The sequence below is a fragment of the Gymnodraco acuticeps genome, unplaced genomic scaffold (genome assembly GCF_902827175.1).
Source record: "Gymnodraco acuticeps unplaced genomic scaffold, fGymAcu1.1, whole genome shotgun sequence".
In the NCBI taxonomy this organism is placed as follows: domain Eukaryota; kingdom Metazoa; phylum Chordata; class Actinopteri; order Perciformes; family Bathydraconidae; genus Gymnodraco; species Gymnodraco acuticeps.
This window is the reverse complement of record NW_022990792.1, coordinates 74,918-80,917: the sequence shown is the minus strand read 5'-3', so window position 1 is coordinate 80,917 and position 6,000 is coordinate 74,918. Positions and strand designations below refer to the sequence as shown.

At 40.3% G+C, this 6,000-nt stretch overlaps 1 pseudogene; it reads left to right on the top strand.

Annotated features, from left to right (window-relative positions):
* Window positions 1-6,000, top strand: part of LOC117557089 — a 29,680-nt pseudogene that overhangs the window by 4,268 nt on the left and 19,412 nt on the right.

Below are 6,000 nucleotides of genomic sequence, written 5' to 3'. Positions count from 1 at the left end.
CTCTCTCTCTCTCTCTTCCTCTTCCATAGTGTTTGAACGGGTGGCAAAATGGTCAGATATACAACTCAATGCATTCTTATGGGACGCAGTGCTGCAGTTGGTTGTCTTTGATCTCTGGACACACACACAGGTGATATGAGGAGGTGCTCAGGAACAGAAACAAACACTGACAGACTGGACTTTAACAGACTGTCTCAGCCTATTATTGTCTGTCTGATGGAGACTTCATACAGACTTCAACAGGTTCCACATATTTTATACATTATTGGTGACGTATGGTTTTAGTCGAAAAGTTTTCAGTTCAAATATTCTTCTGCTTTCCCAAGCCTTTTTACTTTCTTTTCATCTTAATACAAATTCATTCACTACTATGTACATCTGATATTTAACTCCTTCAGCCTATTTTCAGCTGCAGAAACCATTCAACTATTACATTATTCAGCTATTTCAGGACATCAAGGCTATACGTGTTGTTTATACCTTTTTTTTAAACCTTTTCTTTTAAATATTAAGCTTTTTCTGCATTTGTTTAGCTAAAAGCAGCCATAAATCTTCACAGTTTACAGCATTCACACGCATTTTCTGCAGGAAATGCATTTTCTAATTACTTTTGTAATTTGACTAGGGTAACATTTTGAATAAAGGACTTGTTACAGAGTATTTTTACACTGTAGTAATGGTACTTTTACTTAAGTAAAATATCTGAGTACTTCTTACACCTGTGGTTATTTCCTATTACTTTTAGTGGGAAGCTGTTTGGATAATCTGGACAGTGTGGGATTGCTGAGGGTGTATCAAAAATGGATTACACTGATAAGAAGGTAAACCGTTAAATTACAATAAAATTACTAATACATAAGTCACATAAGCTATCGTTAATATGTTATGATTAAATGACTTGTTCAAAATAGAATGTAAACATACTGTATTGTTCTCAATTACCAAGGAACATAATGAAAAAACAGATCCCTTCCCTGACCCGTGCTGTGAGAAAGGGAAGAACACTCCAGCAGCACCACAGTCGGAACGTAAGTGTAAATCCCTCGAAGCACAGGCAGACACAGTGGCTTTGTCATAAGGGGTTTATTCCTGTTTGAATCCACTGTGAAAACTACACATAAATAAACAGTATAAATGACATATTGTGTGTGTATCATGTTACACACACAATAACATGCACAGCATGTGAGATGACTTAAAAGTAATGACGTAAAATAAATACAAACACAACAACATACCTCGTTGGCTGCATGCTCTGAAAAAAGAGGGGAAGTATTCTTGAGTCCTTACAACATTATAAGAATAAACTTAAACTAACGGAGCGATAAAAGTATCTGTGCATCTTAGAGAAGAAAAGTACAACTCAGTATCTTTACATATCGCTGTGTATATATTTATTACAATAGATCAGTTATTGACGGATGTTCCTCCACCAGGTGAAGTAATAGTTCTAAATACTGACCAGGAGACCATTTCTCTTGGCTTTTCACCAACTGAAAACTCTGCTGGGTTTAGACTACAGTTAGATTACTCCTGTGAAACAAACAACGGCAGTTTGACTGTTAACGACTCCGGCCCTGTGAAGGTTGTTGGACTGATACCTGGCAAGTAAAAAGGCTTGAGTATACCTCAGCATCACAAGGATTGCAGACAATGGAAATCAAAGTAAAGCAACCTCACTATCTGTCTTCACAGGTAGACCTCAGTTAGATTACTCCTGTGAAACAGACAGCGGTAGTTTGACTGTCGATGACTCCAGCCCTGTGAAGGCTAAGGAACGGATTTATAGGACTGAGTTTACCTTCAGATTGAAAAGGGTTGCAGACGATGGAAATCAAAGCAAAACAGGTAAATCTGAAATTGTGATCAATGCCACCTGTTTCTGGATCTTTTGGATAATTATATGAGGCTGCTTGTGGCCTTTAATTGGCAGCACTTTAAAATGCTGACAAACATTGATGGAACATGAGTTTTAGTGAACCCTTTCATTTTTCCCCACAGAGCCCAGCCCTCCTGTGCAGAACAAAGTCGATCAGGTCGGCAGGGAGTCAGAGTCTCTGCATTCGGACACACCTGCTGGTGAAGTGGAGAGTTACAGTGCAACGTGTTGCAGAGAGGTTGAAACCGTGCAAGAGAAAGCCGATGTAACAATAAGCAAGCCAACTGTACCATCTGCCCCCAAAGGTTAAGTCAAATATAATTATTATTGCATTGTTTAAAAACAAAAACTCAGATAAAATTATGCGCAAACTAAGATTTATTTATTTCCATTAGATGATAACGTTAAATAATTGAGCGGTTGAGAACTCTGTCACATCAGCCCAATCTGTGTATCTCAATAAGCTGGTGCTGGGGAATTGTAGTCTTTTATTTTTCATTGACTATAGAGGTCTCTACTGGCTGAAAATATTATTTAGACCTTCTGCACCAAACAAAAAACTGGCCTACATAGCGTCCCTTATTGTAATGGGCATATTTAATAACAATTAACAAAACAAAAAGGAGAAATCTATAATCTAGTTGTGACAGAGGGTTGTTCAGTTATTTTTCCTTATTTTCAGACTGGCACCAGAGAGATAACTTTGCTTACTGGTCTTTCCAGCATGTTTGTTTTTGTCATAACAAATAATCAGACTATTTCTTGCAAAAGTGGATACATTGGGACCTTTTGCAAGAAAAACAAACTGTCTCTGACAAAGACACTTCAGAGTGTGAGACTGCCAAGAAAGTTGCAGATGACATCACTGCAGAATTGTTCCTTGAATACAAGAAAGATTTCCTTGCAGAAGACAGAAAGCTGATTGCCCAGTTTTGTGTATAGTTAAAACTAGCTTGAATTTAAAGTTATTCCTTTCTCCCCTGTATGAGTCCTTGGTGAAGCTAGAGATCCTCTTGACCATGTGTTACGTCCCCCTCTAGGGTAGAGGAAATCAACATACACCAGAATGGAATTGGTAATAATTATAAATAGTTTGATTATATAACAGGGTGAAACAAAATGGAAGGCACGCAGCCTGAACAAACAAAAGGGCGAAAAGGGCGCAGACTTAACTAAGGAATGGGGTTACTTACTGTAACCCAGCTTCTATGAGTATAGGCTTCGCCCTCTAAGGCTATCGCTATTGGGTAATCCCTCTGCACGTGTGCAGCACTGACAGACTTAATCTTTAAATAACTGACAGACTTAATGTTTAAATAAACATTGATAATCCACGCCCACCTATGACGTGGGCAATACCTACGGACTCACTTCCGTATAAATAGAAAGTAGTCCCTACAACCTGCTCCCACACAAACAGCTTTTCTTCAGCTATTCGCGGAGCCAGTGGGGCCCGAACCTTAGAGGGCTGCGCCTATACTCATAGAAGCTGGGTTACAGTATGTAACCCCAGTTCTATATCGTATTTGGCTTCGCCCTCTAAGGCTATCGCTATTGGGTTAAGGGCGAAGCAGGATGTAGTCCACGCCCCACTGGTTCCGTCCGTTACCAGAAGCACAGAAACACACCTACTCAGTTAATAACCCCTGTCCATTTCGCCATGCGTAAATGGAGCATCACATTCCCAGGGAATATAGCATTAAAAAATGAATATTCTCCATCAGGGAACGAAGGAAGGCTAAATAGGCTACCTGTAAAAAGTAGAGACCAAGTCCCACTTGTTTAAAACGATCAAAGAGGGAAAAGGGCAGCTCTCTTAGTGCCGACAAGCAGGAGAGAGGGCACGCAGTTGAGTCCCCGACATTACTCACTCTGACAGGACACTCAGTACTGAGTGTGTCAGAGAGGAATGGGAGACATCCCTCAAAATAAAAGAACAGGGGGAAGACCCAGATGCAGCAGTGCAAATGTCTTCCACTGTCATTCCTCCGTGCAACGCCGTGGAGGAGGAAATTCCTCTGGTGCCGTGCGCTTTGATGTTCGCGTTAACTTGACAGCCCTACTATATATATATATTTTTTTAAGTGAAACATCCGGGGCTTTTCAGAAAACATCCGGGGCTTGAGCCCAAGTAGCCACCCCCTAGCACCGCCACTGACACCAGGGACACATATTCATGTATAAAAGACATACAAGAGTGCATTTTGCATGATAGGTCCCCTTTAAATTATAATGAAACCAGCTGCAATAGATCATGGATCCACCAGGGGGAGCAGTGATTAAAAAGATGCCACACTGGAACTCATGTGAAATAAACAGCTGATAGATCTACAGCAGTGTTTCTCAAACTTTTTCATACCAAGGACCACTTAACCAATAAAAAAACACTCGCGGACCACCTAACTCCACAAATATCCAAAAACACATCGTTTTTTACAAATCGCCCTGAAAATTGTACAAACAAGTGGCAACATGTGTGATGAAGGTGTTTATCTGGGTTATATCATGCAATCGAAAGTGAAACTTAAGCTCGCTCCATTGCAGAGATATTCCCGCGAGAGTGCGGAAAACTTTAATTAATTAATTAATTAAAAATGTGAAATGTTACCAATATACTCACGGACCACTAGGGGGCCCTCACGGACCACCAGTGGTCCACGGACCACACTTTGAGAAGCACTGACAGGTATCTGATATAGCAGATATTTGTTAAAGGAGAGGTGTCATGGCCATTTCCACTGATCATAATTCCATATAGCGATACACAGCCAAACTCAACCTGAACACACACAAAGTCACAGCCGAAATAAAAACAATAAATGTGGCTTGTATTGAGTAAGAAAAAGGTTGATAAACGCTGTGAGAATGGGTCTGCAGAGAGAATCTGTCAGAGTCAGTCTGTTATCAGGGAGCAGCAGCAGAGCTGCCTGCACTGAGTGTGTGAGGAAGTCCGTGGATTGGTCAATTTGGACCAATCAGCGGGGGCTTAACGTAACGGCTCCGCGGACGTAACGTAACGGCTCCACGGATTGGCCCATTTAGTTCCGGGATGATGACGTATCACCAACGAGGCGCTACAGGGTGTACTTTGAGGGTTTTGACTCTGCACACCGTTTACATGCATACAAACCTTCATAACACAAGGGGACGGGTAATAACCGGAAAAGCATGACATGTCACCTTTAAGATCCATATGTCACAGATAGGATCATATTCTGTGCTAAATAAGAGACATGTAATCATTTACAAAACATGACCATGTTTTTATTTAACAAAATAATGTTGTCTAATCCACGTTGGCGTACTACACAAAACCATCGTTTTTTTGTCAGGAAATGCAGACCGGCTCATCATCCTCCTCACGATCATTTAATGTATCATATGTTCACCGAATTTACATGAACGCACTAACAATCATGAATTTGCCGTAGTCAACTTCATTAAAACTTTATTAACGCGCCTAAACTCAGTAATTCACTAAAAATAGGATTATTTGTAATGGAGCCTCGTCATCTCACCATGGGCAAACAAGAATATGTACAGTGTTAATAGTTTACTGTATTATTAGTGTTTAATATTACTGCTATAACATTCACACATTGAGTTCATTGTTGTGCAATGTTAAAATCAGACCGTTGTTTTTTTTAAATAGTCTGACTATCATGTTCTGATAATGATGAGGCAATAGCCCCGCCTCTCCCCGCCTCTGCTGTTCACCCCCGCGTGCACGTCCTGCACTAAACTGTTTTATTGTAGAGATCACTACAGTATCTTCTTGATCTTTTCAATTTTGTATGTAGGCTACTCTTAATATTTAAATGTTTTCATCAAATAAAACGTATTCAACAACAACATTTAATAACGTGCTTGAACCACTAGGCGGCGCAGGGTTAAAAAACCAGTGGTGTAGTTAATAAAACATAATATTGTGGTGACACGTTATTGGACATAATTCACCTTGCTTATTGTGTTGCCACACGGACCCTTTAGTGGGGAACACCTGTAGCTTTAGCTGCCATTCCTGCTAGCTCATCAGGCAGAGCAGTGCATGTGTTAACCTCTCTGAAGTAATGGATAATAAAGATTGGAACTCCATTCTTAATACACCGCCTCCGACTCTC